At 34.4% G+C, this 24,054-nt stretch overlaps 1 protein-coding gene across 1 annotated transcript in view; it reads right to left on the bottom strand.

Moving 5' to 3' along the window:
- The window catches only part of LOC118183029 (allatostatin-A receptor-like), an 888,863-nt gene that overhangs the window by 558,521 nt on the left and 306,288 nt on the right, over positions 1-24,054 (bottom strand). The window contains exon 3 of the mRNA XM_085824290.1: positions 23,393-23,516. The gene's annotated coding sequence lies outside the window, so the exon portion shown is untranslated. The remainder of the gene's footprint in view (positions 1-23,392; positions 23,517-24,054) is intronic.

Raw genomic sequence — 24,054 nt, 5'->3', positions numbered from 1 at the left:
CTGTTATAAAATTGGTGTTTGTAGGCTTTATAGTCATTAATGTTCACGGTACGTTTAAAAACCATTTTCTTTCATTACTTCTCGATGGTTTCTGACAGATGTAGTGTTTTTGTCATCCAAACGTTTTGGCAGTTCTTGTAGGCTTTACAGTAATCAATGTTTATCGTACCTTTCATTACTTGTCGATGGTTTCTCACAAATGTAGTGTTTTTGTCATCAAAACGTTTTGGCTGTTCTTGTAGGCTTTACAGTAATTAATGTTTACGGTAACTTTCATTACTTGTCGATGGTTTCTGACAGATGTAGCGTTCTTGTCATCCAAACGTTTTGGCTGTTCTTGTAGGCTCTACAGTCATTAATGTTTACGGTACCTTTCAAGACCATTTTCTTTCATTACTTGTCGATGGTTTCTGACAGATGTAGTGTTTTTGTCATCCAAACGTTTTGGCTGTTCTTGTAGCCTTTACAGTAATTAATGTTTATGGTACCTTTCATTACTTGTCGATGGTTCCTCACAGATGTAGCGTTGTTGCCATTCAAACGTTTTGGCTGTTCTTGTAGGCTCTACAGTCATAAATGTTTACGGTACCTTTCAAGACCATTTTCTTTCATTACTTGTCGATGGTTTCTGACAGATGTATTGTTTTTCTCATCTAAACGTTTTGGCTGTTCTTTTAGGCTTTACAGTAATTAATGTTTATGGTACTTTTCATTACTTGTCGATGGTTTCTCACAGATGTAGCTTTGTGTCATTCAAACGTTTTGGCTGTTCTTGTAGGCTCTACAGTCATTAATGTTTACGGTACCATTCAAGACCATTTTCTTTCATTACTTGTCGATGGTTTCTGACAGCCATCCAAACGTTTTGGCTGTTCTTGTGCAAAAACGATTTATGTGAGAAACCTTTTGCACTTAAAATGGCTCTTTTATGCACTACTCTTTCTGTTTCAAGTATGATACATCTTTTTACACGTTTTCTGTTCTTGACATGACTGAGAACGACTTCTGAGAATTTGTATGTTTCGATGAGTAGGCAAATGTTCCACCAGTTACAATCTGATATGGGTTTAACTCGTTTAAGTTTATATATTCGTTTACAGCTGTCTTTGAGATTCTCAGTGGCACTAATCAAGTCCTTCCGAGTTGCAGTTTAAGCAACCTCTTCTTGCAGTTTTGCGGTATTATTGTGAAGGTGTTTATGCAGTTATTTGGAAAACTTAGAGAATTTATTTAAAAAAAGTATAAAATAATTTTAATGATAGAGGCTACGTAAATCATACAATGACAAGGCGTAAATTTACCCCCCCTTTCATTTTATCCTCCCTCTAGCAAATTCGCACCAGAGGCATCAGAGTAGTATTAATGCAATCAGTAGTATTAATGCAATGTTTTAAAGCCTAAAATATCTACCTCTGATAATTTCATACCTAACTTAGAAAATACTTTTTTTCATAAAAATTTTATTTCAGTACACCTAATTTGCCGGCGTATAAGACGTACCCCCATTTTTTATACACATTTGTGGAGGATAAAATTTTATTACTGATTATTATAATGAATTTACAGTATTTTAACTATAAAGCAATACAAATACAAAGGAATACTTTCTGCAAATAGCCAATCTATCTGGGAACGAACACCTTTCAATCTTCTTTGTCAAAACCCAGACACTCATCTCCAGAGCTAAATGAAGAGTCATTTGAAACCTCTTCTAAATCAGCATCTGAGTCCTCATACAACAAATTGTCCTCTGTACCCTCCAGTGCATTACTAATGACATACATCTTAAATGATTTAACCACTGTCTCTGTTTTCACAGCATCCCATGAAGCTTTTACCGATTCACATACTGGCGAAATGGTAGGCCTCTTCGTTCTTCCTGATGGCGTAACCTCAAAATTTGAAGACTGCATCCAGCTGTTCTTCATTTTCTCCTTCATAAATCTCTTAAATGGTTTATTAATGCAGATATCTAAAGGTTGAAGTTGACTCGTTAGGCATCCTAGAATGTCAGATAACTGAGTTTTCAGTTATTTGAGTTTATTTGAATCGAGTATCGGCGTATAAGACGGGATAAGACGTACCCCGTTCTTCAGACCTATTTTTAAAGGAAAACAAATGCGTCATATACACCAGCAAATACAGTACTATAAAGAATCCTTTTCAAAATTTGATTTGCGTACTTTTCTTATGCAGTATATTAATTAGTTTAATAGTAACTTAATCAGGTCATAATACACCAAACCCTATCTAAGAGTGTCTAACTGTTGGTACCAGGTGATTTTGGTCTTCAGTGGAAATTGCCTTCTTAGATAAGTGATGTGTAATGAGAATATTGACATAAAGACCCAAAAATACCTGTCATTTTCAGAGGTGCTCCACTTAGGTAGGTATTCGCTACTACACTGTAATTTTTTAATTCGGAATTTTAAAACCAATCTGCCAGTAAAGGTTAAAACATGTATTTTAATCAAACCGGAAATTTCAAGCTCAACATGAATTCAACTCTTAGTACAGGAATTATGTGCGAAAATTACTGAGATGATATCCTCTTTTAAACTGAGTGTAGTTTCGTGTTGGGCCTGTGCTACTACCACATAGGTTTGACAATATGCAATGGATTCCTATTTATATATGACAGTTTTCAATGCCTGAAGACAGTCGATGATATATTAATTCATTCCCTGTCAAAACATACCATCGTCCATTTAATAATTTGATAAACAGCACTGGTGGGAAACTTAGCAACCCAATATTTTTTTTCTGTTCTCATGTTTAAGGTTTCTACATTAGAATTTATTAATTTACCTTTATTTCTTCTCGGGTTTACGGGTTTTACTAGTATTTTCCCATGTTTATAGGTTTTAGCAACATTCTTTCCTAAAAAAGACTTCTTGTTGGAGCTGTTTAAATGTCAGTTTCGAATTTTTTAATCTCAGGCAATTACACTCTGCCACAAGTTTAAATATATAATAATGTATTAGTCATTATAATGTACTTAATTGCGTTAAATCCACAAATTAGAAAGTTTGATTGAAGCAACAGAGTATATTTTCAACGCATTTGTCCATTATGAATACCAACGGAGTTTAATTATTTCCCGCATTACATATAATTGATTAAAATAATTGTTTACAGTACATAAAATTATAAATTAATATTGAAAGCTGACTTTCATTAGGACATTTCATCACACACCGCTTAAGCAAAACAAAAACTAACTCAAGAACTAGACACTCAAAATTTCAGCGTATAATTTGTTTCTCATTAAAATACCTAAAATTATAACTTCAGAAATTTGATTTAGGACTCGTTTTGTACGATCATTTAAAAATCTCACAGGGATTGTGAAAGTGTTCTGTAGCCGCAAATGGATAATAATGCTTAATTGCTATTTTAAACGAAATCAACAAACAGATATGTGAATTTGTAATAGAAACAGATGCTAAATATACATAATCGGTGATATTATAATGCCATGTGTGAATACCACAAACCCATCAATTTTGAATGTATACGCATTGTCGAAATACATTATGAGGAATAAAAATAAATTATATAGAGCGTTACTTTAACGTATAACCGCATTTGACACATGCCAAATATTAAAGTAAAATTAATAATTACTTTAGACTGGCATAGAATTAAAAACATTTATCTAATTAAAGGACAAATTCATAAAGTTTTTCCAGGACAGGCAAAAACGGCAAGAGCAAAAGTATTTTACACCCGGGAGGAGATAATTTATTAGGAAAATCTTTCTGTTAACAAAAAACTGTCGATATTACTTTTGATATTGATAAAGTTTTATTAAAATTTTTGCCGATCGAAGTTGCAATATTGCTAAAATTTACCGCTCATTGATAGTTTTGCCAGTCGCCAATGATTTATTTGTAAGAGAACAATTTCATAGGGAAAATAAAGCTACTTGATTTCAGAAAGTCTTATATATGTCTGTGTGAGAACACAGAATTCTCACAGTGAACACGGTGGCATTATCGATTTTTGAATCGTTATCGTGCCCTACAACGCGCGTCGCAGTGGATAAAAACTGGAAGGACTGGTTTTGTCTTTCTCTTTCTGCCTGCCGTCGTGTTAACGAGTGTGTGGGCCTTCGGGCCACACACAGCTCTCGCCATCGTCCACGGTAAAACATCATGTAATCGAGCTGATATTCCTTTGCATAAGATGGAGGAGAAAATATGTTCTTGTACTAAGAAAGCTGCATAAATGAGCAATAAGAACTCCGGTAAACTTTACTGCTTATGCTGCGAGGTAAAATGGTTCCTGTGCTGTGATTTCACGTGTATATCCTGATAACTGGAATTTTCAAAGTGACGACCATGTGCGCCAAATGCAAGCACATCTACAAGAAATCTTCTCTCTTCTCTCGCGAACTAGTGCACCGCCTATTAATTAAGCTTCTTGCAAGATGCTGATAAGTAGTGTGTCATCGATGCTTTAGGATTAAGAATTATATACAGTAAGAAATTAACGCTGTGAGAGTCCCGTAGGACTAACGAGTAGGACATGCTGAAAAGCATTTATGAATGTTGTGTTTTTTTGTAACGTATATAATCTAGGCTAATCAAGAAAAGTGTGTTTTGTGATTTAATAAATGTATATTTGAAAGAGAGCTACTGACTCATCCATGCCTTATTGGGTAAGATAAGATAAGTTTGGGCTTCCCCGCTCCGAGAACTCAATCTCACTGCGGGTCCACTTTGGGCACATCGTGGAAGTTCAACCTCCACTATTACCCTCCAAGAGAGCGGCGCACCACCTGGATACGTCACCAGGCAGCACCGGTCGTCAATTGCTCCTGCCAGTCGCTCGGGCGAGCCCGTCGCAGCGGGACATTACCCAGCGACTCCGGGGGAAAACCCCACGGGTTACTAGAACCACGCCGCGCTAGGACGTGCCAGACTCCGAGGCCGGTCAATAAGTGACCTTTCCCAGAGCCTTCAGAACCACCAAGTTCATAAATTTTATACCCCCGTGGCCCTAGGAGGATAGGGCCATTATTATTAACCTAGGGCCATTATTATTAACTGCAACCTCCTAGAGCCATTATTATTAACTGCAACAAAAAATGGTCTCCGGCTATCGTAGCAATTGAACGCGATAATGTTGCAATCATTATAGAAGCACAAAAAGCATCTTTACTGTTTATCTCACAATACTCTCCTCCTTCTGCAGATATTTTGGCTACTACACAGTTTCTTACAGATACCCTGCAAAAGATTAAAATTCCTCTTAAAATAATTACAGGCGATTATAATGCCCACAACACGGTTTGGGGGTATGCTTCTACGAATGACAAAGGAAGCCTTCTGGAGGATTTTCTGTCTGCTAATCATCTTGTTTTACATAACACAGCAGACGCTCCTCCGACATATGACAGAATCTACGCACAAGGCTGGCCTGATTTGACGGTCAGCTCAGCCTCAGCTGCGCCATTAATACAAAACTCAAGGGTTAATGATGAAATTAGCTTAAGCGACCATCGTACATTACTTTCTCAATAGAGCAACCGACGACAATTAATATTATTCGTCGTTACAACCTACCTGGTAGGCGTAAACGTGTCAAGAATTTGTTTGAAGGTATTGAACAACAGCTAACTCAAGCGAACTCTAGAGACGAATTGGAGAATTTCACAGTGACTCTACAAAAGTGTATACAGCAAGCGTGTGATGACATATTGCCACAGCGTAGTACTAAAAAACTGACTACGATCAATTGGTGGAGTATTGAACTTCGTATTCAGCAGAGGCAATGTCGCGCATTACGTCGAAGGTTAAAGACTGAGCGTAGACTAAACCTTCCAGCTAAGACCCTCCCAATTTATCAACAGGCAAGAGCGAAGTACAAACGTTCAATTTTGCAGGCTAAAATCAATTCATGGCATGCTTTTTGTACAGAGTCACAAAACATCTATGGTATTCATCATAAGATTATGACTGGAAAGCTGTTTAGGCCTGCCCAGTTACACATCCCTACACGAATAAATGTTACTCAGGACTACACAAGGGAAACATTAATACAGATCCTGGATTCCGTCTTCAGTCAGGATGACCCAACCGAAGATTCTAAGCAACAAGCAACTATACGCACAGAACAGATGTCTACCAACGTGCCACCGGATAGGGATATTACATTGAAAGAACTAAAACATATATTAGCGCATTTGCCAAAGAAAAAGGCCCCTGGCCCTGATGGCATTGATTATGCAATCGTTAAAACAGTCGTTTTGGCCAAGCCAACAATCTTTGTTAGCTTTTTCAATAAATTGCTAGCTACGGGTACATTCCCGAAATCGTTTAAAATCGGACAAGTGGTGTTGTTTTTGAAAAAATATCGCAATCCAGCGGAACCCACATCTTTCCGACCAATCTGTTTACTTCCGGCTCTTGGTAAACTGTTTGAAAAACTCCTTATGACCAGACTACGATATTATCTACACGTTAATAATATCCTCAGTCCCAGGCAATATGGATTTAGGCCAGGAACTTCCACTTTACACGCTTTGCATGATATCAAAGAGGCTATCATGGACAACAAATATCACGGTCTCCATACAGCACTCATCAGCTTAGACCTGAAGAGTGCATTTGACAACTTATGGTGGCCAGCGATCTTGCAGGCTCTAAGAAGTTCTGGCTGCCCAAGCAATATCTTTAATACTATAAATCTTTATCTACAAGATCTAAGAATAATGATTATACATTCAGCGGGAATTATTGAAAAGTCACAGACGAGAGGATGCCCGCAGGGTTCCTGCGCAGGTCCTCAACTCTGGAATTTAACCTTCAATAAGCTACTCAATGCTTCCTGGCCTGCGCATACGAACATTTTTGCCTATGCCGATGACGCGGCCTTGGTTGTCAAGGGACATTCTCGTGAAGAATTGCAAAAGAACTGCAATGAGGCCTGTCAAATTTTCCAGCGAAATTGTGACGAACTGAAATTAGTCATAGCAGAAAATAAGTGTCAAATTTTACTGGTGCCTAAGAAGGGAGGCTCTTTGGCAAGGAGACCGCGTATTGTACTCAATGGTCAGAGGCTCAAAATTGTAAAAGAATTAAAATATCTTAGTGTTACCTTTGATGAAAAACTTACGTGGATTCCTCATGTTCTCTCTATTAAAAAGCGTACCCTGGCCATCGCCAAACAACTAAGACAATTTTATGGATACAAGTAGGGTTTGAACCACCACATTCAAAAGATCTTATACACAACGGTTGTAGAAAAGTTAGTAACTTATGCAGCAGCAATTTGGGCTCTCCCTATGCAGAGGAGAAAAATCAAGCATCTCTCTACTATTCAGCGCCCTTTTGCCTTAGGAATAACTCGGGCATATATTACTACTTCCACTGATGCAATAAATGTCTTGGCTGGTTTGCTCCCACTGCATATTAGAACTGAGGAGGAAGCAGCACGACAAATGTTAATACAGCTACACAAGCCAATAGCATTTGCTGAAGAAAATTTTACTTCGGAGGAATATGAAACCAAACTAACATCTGACAGCATTCACCCTGCGGATTATGGTGTTGGCATTAGACTACATGTCCCGCCCACAGAATACCGTAGCCCCTCGAGTATAGTAATTTATACGGATGGATCTAAAATTGAAGGAAATGTGGGGAGCGCATTTGCTGTCTTACAAAAAAATAGTGTCATTGCACAATGGAAGGGCCATTTGGCTAACAATAACAGTGTCTTTCAAGGGGAAGCAGTAGCAATAGCGCAAGCTATTCGCTACTTGCTAACCCACCAAATCCTAAAGGCTACTATAAAGTCTGATAGCCTTTCAGCTATTTATGCGATTAGTAATCCAGAACACCCATCCAAAATCATTAGAGATATTCAACAAGACCTTAGAAAACATCAACGCCATGACATCCACTTAGCTTGGATAAAGGCACATATGGGTGAATATGGAAACGAAGTTGCAGGTACTCTCGCCAAGGAGGCCGCTTTTGGAATTGCTGCTGAACAAATTCACATATCTTGGCCGCATTCACATTTGAAATCTGCATTACGTCTCAAAGCAATCAGTAAGTGGCAATAAGAATGGGATTATAGTACCACTGGTCGTCGTACTTATTACCATATTTCTTACGTTACACAAGATAGATGCTGTGGAAATCCCCATCTGACACATTATATTTCAGGGCATGGCACTTTTCCTCTTTATTTTGAGAGATTTAAAATAAGCGATTCCAGCTTTTGCACCTGCGGAGAGTTAGGCTCTCCGGAGCATTACCTTGAAAAATGCCCTCTTACAGAAGGCTTACATATCAGATTCCCTTCGCAAAATCGTCAAGCCTTTTGTAAATTTCTAATCAAGCAGAGGCACTTGATTAATAAAATTAACAAGGTTATGGAAAAGGTTAAAGGTCTTGGAATAGACCTGTGCCAGGTGTAGCATTCATAGGCATAATGCATTGATGCAAAGTACATAATCTTCGTGGTAAACTCTGGTTTAATGCTACATTTATAAATTTTAGTGATATTCTTATAACGGACTGATCTAATGAAATGATTATTGTACTGTATCTTATGCACCCCCTATGAAAAACAATATGTTTACTTTGCTTATTATTTACCACAGTCTTAACGTACCCTTTCAAATAGTCACTCAGTACAAATTCTATCAAATTTTGTGTCTCTGAAATTTAAAAGTAAAATATTTCATAAGAAATTACTGTACCAGTGTAGTGTATTGTAGCAAATATGAGGGTACACCATTATTGGTTTTTGTTGTTCCAGAATGCTTACATTTGTATGAATGATACTTATGGCTGAATTTGTGAAGCACATTAAGTATGTACTTTTCAATGATCCTCACGACTTGATCCTGTATTTGTATGATCCTATATTCCACATTCTGCTCCTAATGTGTATGTGTATTATTTTGTATGGCATATTCTATGTATATATATATATATATAACAGCGCATTATTTATTTACTTATTTTTATTTATTTATTTTATTTATTTATTTATTTATTTATTTATTTTTGAATGTTTTTATGTATGAATAATATAATAATATTTAATCATATAATTCATTGATACTTAGTATTTTGCATTTTAACTGTACACGCACCAGCATTATGTTTTAATAATCCTGTTTGATTATATACTGTATCATGCATATGTAGGATATTGTATTTTTTTTTTTAATTTTCTTTCTTTATTTTTTTTTATTTTATTTTTTTTAAGGTTTTTATGCATGAATAATATAATATTATTTAGTCATATAACTTTAATCGATACTTAGTATTTTACATCTTAACTTTTGCATTTTAACTGTATACGCACCAGCATTATGCTTTAATAATCCTGTTTGATTATATACTGTATCATGCATATGTAGGAAATTGTATGGTTTATTTATATTGTACGATATCGTAAGTACTGTAAAGTATGACCTGTAGTCCCACTAGTCTCTAGATAAGGGTGGACGTGGTGCTATTACCAATTAACCATAACGGTAAAGGGATGGTGCCCACGTGTTCCGTCACTAAACTAAACTAAACCCCCGTGGCCGAGACTGCCTAGGTACAGATCCTAGCCAGTAGCTTCGCAGAGTTCTCTACGTCGACCCCCGGGGAGCCTTATTGGGTAAGTCATTTTATTCTTATTATTACGTGGATTCCTCATGTTCAATTCATGGCATGCTTTTTGTACAGAGTCACAAAACATCTATGGTATTCATCATAAGATTATGACTGGAAAGCTGTTTAGGCCTGCCCAGTTACACATCCCTACACGAATAAATGTTACTCAGGACTACACAAGGGAAACATTAATACAGATCCTGGATTCCGTCTTCAGTCAGGATGACCCAACCGAAGATTCTAAGCAACAAGCAACTATACGCACAGAACAGATGTCTACCAACGTGCCACCGGATAGGGATATTACATTGAAAGAACTAAAACATATATTAGCGCATTTGCCAAAGAAAAAGGTACATAAAGATCATGCAATGTACTAACCACTAAATTTTAGTTTAACTATTTACGCGGAATTAATTCGTTTTCGAAACTCTTAGTATCGTAATTTTTATACGATCACAGCCAACAACACCACAGTTTGTAAGGATTTTAAGTTTTACTAACTTTTATTTTATTTTAAAACTTTGCTATCCTCTCTTATTTTCATTTCCGGCCAGAATAAACTTAAACAGATTTGGTTATGCAAATTCGGCTTGCAAGCTGTTAAGTATTTAAGTTGTGGCTTTTAAGCCAAGAAAGGGAGAGAGAGACTTCTCGCTACCTTACCTCTCGCGTGCTTTTCTATCAGCCCCTGTCTGCCTTTGAGGCCAAAACTAGTTCTGTTTGATACTTGAAGACGTACTGTCTGTCTGCGAGAAGAACAGCCCCGCCACAGTGTCTGGCGGGTGGCGGTCGCTATAGCAACAGTCTTAGTATATTTCAAATAGGAGCGAGCCAAGGGTTGCTTTATTGTTATTTTACTTTTGGTGACTGTTGGCTGAGGGGAAAAGAGTTATCATTCGTCTTCAAGACACCTCTACCGAAAATGGGTCAAGGCTCGTTTCTACGGCAACAGACAGTGGTAACTATGGGTTTCGGCTTCCCTGTTCCGAGTAACTGATTCTCACTACAGGTCGACTCTGCCTTCGGGCACGTCGTGGAGGTTCAACCTCCACTATTACCCTCCAGCAGAGCCGCGCACCACCTGGATACGTCACCAGGCAGCACCGGTCGTCAATTGCTCCTGCCAGTCGCTCGGGCGAGCCCGTCGCAGCGGGACATTACCCAGCGACTCCGGGGGAAAACCCCACGGGTTACTAGCACCACGCCGCGCTAGGACGTGCCAGACTCCGAGGCCGGCCAATAAGTGACCTTTCCCAGAGCCTTCAGAACCACCAAGTTCATAAATTTTATACCCCCGTGGCCGAGACTGCCTAGGTACAGATCCTAGCCAGTAGCTTCGCAGAGTTCTCTACGTCAGTGGAGACTACTCTACGTCAGTGTCAACAGACAGTGGTAGACTAACTGGCGAGAGGTTTTCTTATGATAGACAGACTGTATTGTAGTTTCCCGCATTTTGCTCACTACATACGTAGAGTTTATGGCCAATCTACGCGTTACTAGTCTTTGTGAAGTATTGAGTTTAGTTCTTATTTTTTAAGTTTCAGACCATAAGTGCTGGTCTCTGTATCCCGAAGTGCGGGATCGGTTGTAAGCTGTTGGAAATAAAGGGTAATTTAACCCTACCTACTTTTGTGATATCTTCTACAGACGCACGAACACAGTAAACTCCCTGCTCCTACTCAGGACTCCAGTTACGTTTGCAAAGGCAATTAGAAGGAATAGTAGTTCTGATACGTTTATTTACTGTACCTGTTTTTAAAAATTCTTTATCAAGATTTTAAGACAGTCAGATGCTTATAAAGCACAGCGAAATAATTATATCAGTAATGCCTTGTATTTTTCGTCATTATAACTCATAGCCCGGTCGTGGACACTAATCGACAACAACTCAGCTGAGGAGACACTTAGCTGACAGTTGTTAACCAAAAGACATATAGCTGACATGGAAACTTAGCCGGCATAATAGCCGACAGCAGGTTTAACCAACAACACATTTAGCCGACAACATGTTTAATTGACAACAGATACATTTTGTCAAAATCATGCGACAATCTTTTATCGATCCATATTTATCCGAGATAAAGGTCCATTTCCAGGGCACACAGTAAGAAGATTAATGAACAAGTAACACGTTTTTGTCTTTATTAAACGCTATATCCAGAATAGATTTTAAAATTAGACAGAAAATCTCCTTAGTTGGCGGATATTTTAAAATCAGTTTCTAGAACAATCAGGCTTAGCTCCCAAGTAATGAAAAGTGAAAAAGCTAATATTTTAGAGGAATTCGAAAGCGTTTGGAAGAGCTGGAGTAGAAAATTAATGGCATTAATTAAAAATTTAAATGTTTTATTAGTTTGAAAGGGTTTAAATAAATCCAATTTATTAACTAAGCAAGCTTTACGCATAATTTTTGCAAATCCAAAGTCGAAATTATGATTAAGTGTCCAACAGTCATTAGCCATAAAACTTTTGCTTATTTCTCTTTTTCGAACATACAATTTAAGTTTTATGACAAACCTTTCAACGCTCATTAGGTTTGGATGATAATATCAATGTGTGTACTCTGGCATGATAAACCAAAATTCCAGCAAGAATTAAAATCAGAGATGGAATCTTTAAGAATCGAGCAACAAAATTTAATGATAAGTGAAAAAGTGACTTTGAGTTTATGAAGAACTTTAGCAATTTTGAAGTTGATAGAAAAATTAAGTAAATGAATATTAACAAATTTTTATAATACACTGTTGCATATTTTTACCTAAATGCATGCGTTGCCATCTAAACTTGCTCTTGGCTAAACGTGTTGTCGGCTGGTTAAATGTCCGTGTCATGTTCTGCCGGCTAACTGCCTGTAACATTTAAATAGTCTACCCACATAGCACAAAAACATCCTTGGGATATCCCGAGGATGTTGATAGCGGGATATGCGCACATCCTCAGGACATCCCGGAATATCCCGCAAACCTCCTAAATACCTCCTCCCGAGTGCTTAATGTCACATCCCGGGATATCCTCAGGACATCTTAACTAAGTACCATCGACAGCGTGCGGGATGTTATTAGGATATGAACTCCTGCTTACTACATCCTCAGGACATCCCGGGATATCCCACTAACCTCCTAAACATATCCCATCATATCCTAAAAACATCCTATCTATCTCCCATCGAAAGCGTATGGGACGTTATTAGGATTTAACGTCCTACTTACTATATCCTCAGGTCATTCTGTAATATCCCAGTTTCCTCCTAAACTCATCCTCCTGTGTGTTTAATGTCACATCCCAGTATATCCTTAGGACATCCTATCTAGGTCCCACCGACAGCGTATGGAATGTTATCAGGATTTCAAATTTTTACTAGTTACAATATCACTTTAAATACATACTCTCCACTGCTTAATACCCAGTATATATACAAAGAAACTTCCAGTGAAAATATGTGAAGGTGTCATAATGATCTAAAACCTACTTATTTTACACAGACAGTCTCAAATCCTTCTCCTAGGGTTACTCTGGAAAAATTAAAAAGGTTGAGAATATTTATACAACTTATTTTGTTTTTAAAACCGAATTTGTGAATATATTAAAACTGAGCAAGGCAATTAAAATGAATTATTAATACAAAATATTATAACAGAAAATTTTGCTTTTATTTTTAAGATATTAAAAATCTTTCGAACATTTTTAAACATCCAATAGCCCCCAAATTGAAGTATTCATAATTAAACTATTTTACAAAATCAGTTTATAATTTCAGTTAATTTGTATTAAAAACTCAATAATAAAATTAGCCATTTAATAATCTTTACATAAATGAATCATCTTTCTTTAAAACATGTAAAGAAATTTTAGTGTTTTGATGAGACTGTTGGGAAATTGTTAAAAGGAATAAATTGTATTTTTAAAACTAAATCAATTCCTAGCCACAGAATAAATAAATATGTTTTCGTAACATGAAAATGCTGCAGGCTGTTTCATATATTTAATATTTAGTTGTAAAAATTATGTTCTTGACATTATGTTAACAATTCTTTACATCATTCAAAAGGTAACTCAAAGAGGTCTTCTAAAATTCTGTCTTTCTACTCACACACACACACACACACACAAAAAAAAAAAAAAAAAAAAAAAAAAAAATCTGAAAGGCCTCAGATTTTAGCAGTCACTTAAATGGGGCTCAAAGTTTATGAGTGCATAGATTATCAATACAGAAGGGGCAGTAGAAATAGCAAAACATTTTATAAGATACTGACACCAGAAAGTTAAATATCTTCTGTATATTTGAAAAGTGAAGAAATATATCATGTAATTATATAAAAATATTAATTGTTTTCAATTAGATATATGATGAATTAAATGCATTTTAAATCAATCAGATTAAAAAGTAAAAAAAAAATACATTGTTAAGAACAGTGTGTATAGCTTTTAAATAGCTTGGCTTAATCGATAAGAGATTAGATTTTAATATGTTAAATTTTGCCAAATGACAAGACTTGAATGAAAAGCGAAATAAGTTTACGATTGACGATATGAAGTCACATTTTGAGACTAATAGCCCTTTTGGACTAAAAAAAAGTTCTGAAAATAATTTGCACTTGTGCTTATGCAAATTTCAGTAAAATGAAATTTACCAGTTGAAATCAGCACCAAATTAAACTTCGTAAATTCTAGCACATGTTAAAGGTTATCTCATCCAGAATTTTATTACTAACCATTCATTTCAGAGCAAAATAACACAGTAATAGCCATTTATATGACAATCAATATCAAAAATTTAAATCTGCATTTTACGCAACACAGAAAAACTCCAAAAGAAGATCTACTGTTTACCATGCAATTAAGGCATTTTATTCTGCAATCAGCTCTACCAATTATTAATACTTCTAAGTATATTCAGTTTATTCTTTCTGTTTAAAATACGCTGTGTAAAATTTTCCATAAATTTATTAATTCATTTTATTTTGAGGTGAGCTGTTGTTCAACTCTCAATATCAACGAAAATGTTTAGTTCATTTTTTATTCGGTCTCAAAAGAGAAATCGAAATATGTGGATTTATGTACGTGTTATAAATACATGTATTTATGAATCAAAATACATGTGAAATCAGAGTGAGGAAAGCACTACAACCTTAATCTGTGATTATATATAACAAATGCAGTGAATTATAGTTAACAAATAGTGAAAATATTTAATTAACATTTGTAAATGTATGTGTGTGTGTATACATATGCACATACTTACAAACCCAGGTTCATACATTTCCGAATACGGTCCCGATAACAGAACAGTACCCCCCAAAAACACTTAAAACTTCCAATTCTCCATGTTTTAAAATTGAATTATAAACTAGATTAAGATAATGTTTCAACCATACATATTTTGAACAAAACAATGCAAACTCTTATTTTTATACAATCGTTCAAACTATTTAATATAAATTTATTGCTGCAATAAAATAATAATCTGATCACACATAATATTTTGAAACTGAATGCATAAACTGAACTAAAAAGAATTCAGTCATGAACATTTGGAGAGCAGGACAAATCAGATATTTGAAGACAGCCATTGAGATATACACGTAATTCACGACAGAACGGTAACAATTCATAAAGCTGTGATAGCTAACACATTTAACTGTCAAAATAACATAAATCGAAAAGCAAACAAGTAAACATACAAATATTGCAAATGAACTTACCTTTCATGCAACAAAAAATATCCATAGAAAAAGTAAACCTCATGGCGCAGCCATTTTGGATTTCGTTTCAAATCAGACGGACGTTTACGGATTTGCGGAAGAATACAAGGAACTAGTAGTTTGCCGGATACAATGTGCAATGACGCGAAAGAATATAGTTCTGCAGAACTTCCTACATTATTCCGTAATAAACAGTACTATGTCGTATTTTTTTCTTTATCTCATTAATTAATTAATAGGAAAATAGTTAAGTAATGCTGAATTAATTTTCAATGAAATGTAATATTTTGCATGTATGTGACGACCACCTTCTGTCCAATATATTTCTGCGAATATAAACATATTTTGGAATCTGAGAGTATTAGTAAATAAATGTATAGAATATCGCCTCTCAAACGACCACTCCTGAAAGTGACCAATAGTTCTGAGATTATAAATAAATATTGATATTAAGCATTATTTCTATAAGACGACCATCTCTATATAAAACCAAAGTTTCTAGAATCTTGGATAGTCATCAGAGAATTATTTTTACTGCGAAATTACCGCACGACTGTAATTCAATATCAATAACAGATAGCGCGATTGAAAAACATTTTCTGTCCTGTAATTAGGGGAAAATTTTTTTCCTTATGAGATATTTCTCCCGCTTTCCTAGCGTGCCTTCGTGGTGTAATGGTTCTGCACGCTGGGCCGGTATTTCAGAGGTCTGTGGTTCGATTCCCGGCGAAGGCGGTTGCTAATTTTTCATCTCTACGGCTCCCCAAAAAAATCCTAATGTCTCTACAGTGGCGCCCGAACTAAAAAGGTGTTGGATGAGGTATATCCACACCTAGGATTTAGTGATTGGGTACCCTTAAAAAAAGTCGCCCTTTAAAAAGGCTAGTAATATAAGGTATTTCTCCCGCTTTCCTAACGTGTATTCGTGGTGTAGTGGTTCTGCACACTGGGCCGGTATTCCAGAGGTCCGTCGTTCGATTCCCGGCGAAGGCAGTTGCTAATTTTTCATCTTTCCTGCTTCCAAAAAAATACCTAATGTCTCAATACCCAAATTTAAAAAAAAAATCGTTTCAGAATTAAAATATATATTATATATACTTATAATAGGGTTAGTAATCTGTAAGTAATTATACATGTAATTTATACATTTTTTATAAAAAAAATACATGTTATTTAGAATTTTGCAAAAAATATTCTATAAAATGCTAATCCATTGAAAAAAATCTTTTCCATGACTAAATAAATTTTTAAAAACGTCAGAAAAAAAAGCAGTTAAAATTAATAACAAAATAACAAGAATAAATCATCAATCATATCAATATTTTTAATGTACAGCAGTTAGAAACAACTTAGTAAAATACATATGAAAATTAAATAATGTGCAAGTTTCAGATGTGCAATGTCAAAAAATTAAAACTGGTAAATTGAACAAATATCCTCAAAATGTTTGACAACGGAAGTCCTCAGGATGTGAAATTGGTGAAGTCCTAAGGACATCTGAGAATCAACATCTTCAGAACATCCTGTCATGTCCCGGGACATAGCGACTTAAATAAGACATCCTTAGGATGTTAAATTACGATCTCCTCAGGACATCTGAGAATCAACATCCTTAGGACATCCTAACTATGTCCGGGGATATTACGACTTAAATAGGACATCCTGAGGATGTTTTATGCTATGGGGGTACTGGCTAAATATCCGCTTAGGCTAAAATTTTAGATTCGAATTAATATACTGCAGTTCCTTTTATTAATTTCATAAAAGATATTTAATAAAAAAAAGAATAACTTAGTATTTTCATTTTTTTGTCTCGAAGCCCAATAAAAATTTTAATTTTGTATATTTTTAATAACTGGGATCATTTGACTAAAACTCTCATAGCTTGATAAGCTTCTGACATTTGATCATTTATTAAAAAGAAAATGTTAATACCAGTTTTACGAATTGTGCAAGTAATAATACAGTCGTACTTTATTTTTGGAACATTCAATTTATAGCATAAATTTAAGAGACAAATGAAGATGTTATGAAATTAGGGTATTGATTCCAAATGAATATGTTCAGCGAATTTGGAGAGACAAAAGGAAGCAACATGTCTTCATCTTCAGAAAGTTAATCATTGCAGCATTGTTTTAAGTGCAACGAGTTTACAAAGAGAAATTTATTCATTAAAATGGAAAAGAAGATTAAAATAATAGCAAAGGCATCAGGGCTTAAATTCGGCCAGAATACAACCGACCTTAGCTTTTGTACTTCTCAGTTTTTTAAGCGATTTTCGTCGAGGAGAGCCTCAAATAAGATGTAATCAATTATTGTAAATTATTAGTTAAATATTTGGCCTTAATTTAATTTAAATTATGGATTTTATTTATATTTTCGCACTTTATTTAATCTTAATTCTTGGTTGTTAATAATTAAAATTTATATTGTTACTGATAATTATAATAATAAATAGTGATATTGTAATTCGAGCAGGATCCTCAAATGCGATGAACTCTAGAACTGTAATTCAACATTTGTCATTAATTTATTAAATTTGATTCTTTAATTTCTTAATATTCTTTTTATTTAAATTTAATTAGTAGCTATTAATCAGTAAATGACTTCATTTTGTTCACTTTTCTGACAGCTTTCCATACGGTTTTAGTATAACTTAGATTAACTTCTTTCCGTAGCTTTAACCAGGAAGCATATTAGTTTGAATACTCGATGGGGTTGAATGTTTTGGATATAAAGCTTTTGGTTGTGACAACTGCAATTTACGTTTTATCTCCCGGCCAGTGAATATTCCGGCTTTAGCCATTTTGCTGACCGACGTTAAAACGCGCTATTAAAATAGTGAACCAACTTAATTAAGCCAATTTGGGGGGTCTTTGACCATGATAATTTAATTTGAAATTTCAATATTGTTACTTTAGTGCCCGCAAGTGACGTAGTTTTTGTTCATAAGCACAAAGGTGACTTCTGTTCAATTTTAAGAGTTAATTAAAAGTTATTTAAACATTCATATGAATTTGCCCTAAATATTTCAGAGGAAACAATAATTCGTTTATCAGCTTAATAAGGTCTAAAATACTTTAGTTAAATCTACTCCATTAGGATCCTATAAATTACCTGCAGAAACGAAACCCCTAGCACAAAATGTTTTTTAAATTAGAAGATTTTATATGAAATTCATTAAATAAAACCGACACATTTTTACCAATTTCGAAGACTCCGTAACTTATTAATGAACATTTACCTAGTATTCGAAAAAATAAAAATTAACAGCAAAATAAAAAAAATAGTAATATTATCTTCTGCAGTTTTTCTGGATTATTGTGCATTGATGTAACTCGGTAAATAATATTTTAATTTTTACATATTTACTTCTAAATTCTGTTATGGGGCTATGATAATCTTAGGAAGTTCCTTTAAAGATGCTAAGGAAAACGAGTTTCATTCCCTTCAATATTCAAAAATATTTTACTTGCTGTATTGAGTTCTTAGAAAGGTAGTTTTCCTTTTACGATCATGAAAGTAACTGAATCCATAAATTTCGAAACAAGGATGAAGAACTTCTATTGCACTACTGAGAAACATTTTGCAGAAAGAAGATAATTCTGTTCGTCTCTTATTGAAAGGCAACAAATCATCTCATTATTTTGAAGCGAATTTTGTTCATGAGGTAAAAAGAAAGTTTCAGCCATGCTGTCATATCTCTTTTTTATGCTTCATGCCTTTGCGTAAACTTTCATAGTACGAAAATAGACAAGCGGAATTTTCAAAAATTTATATTTACCCAAACAAACGAAAAGCAAATTTTCTTTCGAGACATATAAATAAATCAGTTTCGAATCAAGTTAGCAAACATACTTACGTAGAACTGAAATAAATATGATTAAACTTATTTTCTACGATTGAAAAATATATATTTCAATACTTTCCAAAATGTATAAAAGGTAAAACTTTGGAAAAGTGTATTACTGAATACACAAAGAAAATAAAAACTATGTGAAAGGAAATTTCTCTCGAAAACTTGAAAAGCTTCTAAAAGAATAATTTTTCGCATAATTATAGCATTCGCAGAATTCAATTGCATTTTCCATTATAGAGCTTCAGTAAAATTGGAAAAAATAGAAAATTATTCCGTAGTTCTATCAAAAAACTGAAAAATATTCTATTCATATTTGCAGCGAAAATCTGTTCAAAAGAGTAACATTCTCATTCTTGGACAAAGAGAAAAGGTGCACGTAAATAATTAAGCGTTGCCATTCAGACTACATCAAATAATGCTTGCATATTTCATTCAAAAATACGTTTATTTTCTTTTCTCTTTTCTTGAAGTGATTCACATTTTTGCAATGCAAAAACATTTTCCCTATAATTACTTTCAAAAGACATGTTGAATGAAGATATGGTAACCTGAAAGAAGCACGAACGAAAAATAAACGATTTTATGCAAAACCGATTAATTTAAATGTTTTTTCAACTCTTTCTATATATTCCAGGAAGATGGTGATGAAATAAGTGCAGCAGGACTTGGCTTGCAGCAGTGGAACGTGTCTCAGAGCTCCACTTTCTAAATCCCCCAATCCTTTTATATTACTTAAAAATATGGAAGATTTAAATGAATTTTATGTTCTGAGTTTTAAATATATGAAAAAAATTGAATTTCCGCACTACAGTTTTTTATATCTTTCTTCATAAAAACAAACACAGAACTTTCATACTTCACTCTCATTGGCTATTCGTTCAGAGGCAGCTTTCGAATGTGAAGGTCTAGGATTAACGGTGACGTGTTCATGTACTTGATTTTCAAATTAATAAAAAAATTACGTGCGTTATTAATCCAAAGGGTCTGCCCAGGACTATTCATTTCCGTTTGGCATTCTGCGTTGCAAACTTTAAACGGCGAATCACTTTCCAAATTGTTGCCACCAAATATTATTGCCTTGTATTATATTTAAAGAAATCAAATAATGAAGAATCTGCCGTTAATGTATGTATTGTTGCGTTTTTCTTTCTGACACCAGTTTTTATGTTATTTTTTTCCTTCACGTTCGCACGGGGTTTGTAGATTTTGAGTGAATAACGACGACACTTGATGAAGTATCGAAACACACTTCATTTAGCCAATATTAATCAGGATAGCTCTAAAATCACGTTACAGTCATCGAAGAACTATTATAAACACGCTGACACAACCAGCGACACAGCCTTCACACTATCAGGCAATAACGGTGGGGACAGCTTCACTGCAAAGCACAAGAGTACAGCTCCCGAGTCTGTTCGGTCGTTCTCGGAACTCCATGTACTCTCGAGACTCTCCACGCTACAACTCGCGATGCATCCGACGACACGCAGAGCAGAGCTCCCGTATTATCGGTTCAGTCGTTCCCAGAGCTCAACACGCTTTCTCGACGATGCACTAACCGCGATACACTACGAAACTCTTTCGATGCACTCGACGACCCAGTGGGAACTTGCTGCCCGACTGTCAACTCGATCGACTCCGCAGGGATTGACTCACTAGACGCGACACCAACTCCATACTGACTATCTTGCACTCTCGAAGACGAGGCACTTCGACTCGCCCTCTCGACGAGGAACACACACACTGGCTGCGGACCAGCCGGGTTTATATAGCTTTCGGCTTGTGTTCGAGAACATTCTGGGCTAAACCGGTAAGAATTCGTTCCAAAAGGTTCTCCATGGCATTTCGCCAATTTTGTTGGGTGATTTATCGCCAAATGGGGCAACCCTGCTTTCTCTTGCCATTTTATGGCAACCTTAGAACTGCGTTGCGGGGAAGCTACGTTACCGCGCCTTAACATTTCGTAACAGTATGTTTCTCGCATTGTGATAAAACAGCGGTACCTAGAGCCACCCAGTTTTGAATAACATAATCCTCTTGCGAATATGGGCATGTGGAAGACCAAATTTGCAATTTGTAATTTGTTTTATTATCGATTTCCTATTTTGTAAATCTTTAACGAATTTTTGATTAACAAACTCAAGGATTTCAAAGCGAGCAATGCCAACATTGTACAGGATTTTTTTTTTTTTTTTTATCTGCAGCGCACAAGACTGTGTATCGGAAATTCTAAAGATATGTTCAATTTAAAATTATTTTGCGATATTGCTCTTGAACTAAATTTTATGGTTTATGTGCGAAAGTGGTATATGATAAGGTAACATGATATTTAATAAATAAAAGTATGAGGTAACATGATATTTAATAAATAAAAGTACGCACAAAATGTAAAAAAAAAAAAAAAAAAAAAAAAGTCTCTTTGGACGTAATTTAAAATCCGAAACCATTCAGATTTTCTTTTTTTTTATTAATATATTTTGTATTGAAATCAATACTAATTCTTTATGTTATTCTCCGTATCCCAACCTTTTCCCACGCAAAGAAAGACTGATATAAGATGTAAAATTTTATATTTTTCACAACACGCATTAACGTGGACTCATAAAAGCTATATAAAATATTAAATGTATATTTGTTTAAATACCTTTAAATGGAAATAAATGAATTATTAAGCTATTTCAGAAATATTACTTAGCACTATATGATTCGCATCATTATTTCTGCTGAGTTGAACACAATGGGAACTTGAAAAGATCCATAAATGATTTCGTTTCAAGTCTCCTGTTTCATAATTTGGGCAGTGAGTTTAACACACTTCCTAGTTATCATAATTATCCGGAATCGTAACTATCCGATTTGCTTCTATGTCTAGGCCAAATGAATATAAGATGAATTTTTAATTCATTCGTGAGCACAAAGTATGCTTTTTAAATTTCGTAAATGTAAATATTTTACATTTTTCAGTTAACTAATTTGCTTTAAAATGATTATTCTTAGTCAAAATCTTTTCGTTCGGGATTTGTGCTCCTTTACATTTATTCATATTTTACAATATTTTCAAATGATTTTTACCACACGTCTTTACATAACTCTTACGTTTACTTAGAAGATTATACTCCTCTTGTAAATTTAATAAAAGCTATTAATTTTAATATTATAAAAATATTGCCTTTTCTTCTTTATTTTGTCTCGCACAGGTATACGATTAGCACAATTCGGGTAAATAATTTTGGAAAGCTTCATTTCTGAAAACCAGTGTTCCCCCCCCCCGTCGCATATAATGCTACAGAACACATAGATGAGAAAATAATAATCTGCGATTTTATTTTACTTCTAAAATTAGATTACTATTTTTTCGCTTTATAAAAATTATAACATTAATTTGAAATTTTATCGTAGATTGCACAATAAGTCTTTTATTACCTGAAATTCAAGAGAAATAAAATACACTAAAAACCAATGAATAATAAAAATATTTAAAAATTGGTAAAGGCATTTGTTCAATTGGCGGTAAAGTTTTCCTTTGTATTGATGCACATAATTTTACATTACTATTCACTACTATTTATTTATCGATTATTATCTTATTTAATTTTATTGATTCATTTTTAAATACTTGTTAATATCAAATGTATAACATATATGATAGCTGTTTTGTTATATATTTATTAATAGCATTACTTATTTCATAGCGTAATACAGCTTTAATGCATAGTATATATATTTTGATGTATGCTTTGAATTACTAGTACACATATTTTAGCTTTATTTTAGATTTTTTGAAGAAACATGAAATATATTCCTTGAAACTTCTCATATTATGAGAAAGTTGAAGCAAAAAAATCATTAAGTGCATTAAGGTATCTTAATGTTACAAGTCCAACAACTTTGTGAATAACTTCAATCTGCGGAAAATTACAAGGTCATAGTCTATACTGGGGTGTTCACTAGTTAAAATTTAAAGCCATATACTGTTAACCGAAAAAACAAATGCCTTTTTATATTGATTTAATCATTTTGGAAATACTTTAATGAAAATCAGAACAATATTTAATTTATTAAAAGTGTATTTCCTAGAAAAAAAGTCACAGGTCAGTGGCAAAAACAAATGTTAAATGAGTTTTTCCTCTAAAAATTGGTTTTCTGAACAGTTGATTTCAAAATTGACGCATTAAAGTTAATTAATTAATGCTTACCTTAGAAAGGAAACACGCATCAAACGGAAACATGTTCTATACCACAGATATCAAGGATTTCAGTGCCTTTTCCAATTAAAGCATTTACGTCATCAAAAAGCAGACGTAAACCTCTTTTCACAACCTAGAAAATGAATTTTACGTATTTCATCCCATTCAGTTTGAAAAATACATACCGTATATTCAGGTGTACAATGCGCACATTCAGTACAAAAAATACGATTTGAATTTACTGGTGCGTGTTATTCACCGGACATTAAAAATGATACATAAAAAAATAGGGGAAGGGAGAGCATACAGATATTAGATTGATACATGTACTTAAATGCTGTTTGTTTAAAAGATATGACACTACTTATGAACTTAAAACTTTTCGTTATCGGATAATTTCCTTTGCCTAATATTAATTATTGTGCTTTCATCAACTCAGAGAAAACATCTAACTCGTAGTTAAGCGAATTCATTCGGATCAGGTGTGCATTTTTACCCGAAATTATGTCACTCTTTTCTCGAACTCCCAGAATAACATTCTTGTGCACACCTGCATTGAATACCACTCACTGCCTATGCGGAATTATTTACTTCTTTAATCATTTTCCGCACACATGTATTGTTCCGCTTATCCTTGTCAGTTTAGTATAGCATTGTAGAAAATTCTTCGA

This window comes from Stegodyphus dumicola, chromosome 9 (assembly GCF_044657685.1).
Source record: "Stegodyphus dumicola isolate Sdum_Otavi_A_Nest chromosome 9, ASM4465768v1".
Taxonomy (NCBI): Eukaryota; Metazoa; Arthropoda; class Arachnida; order Araneae; family Eresidae; genus Stegodyphus; species Stegodyphus dumicola.
The sequence above is the reverse complement of the archived record's forward strand: the minus strand, read 5'-3'. Positions and strand labels throughout refer to the sequence as shown.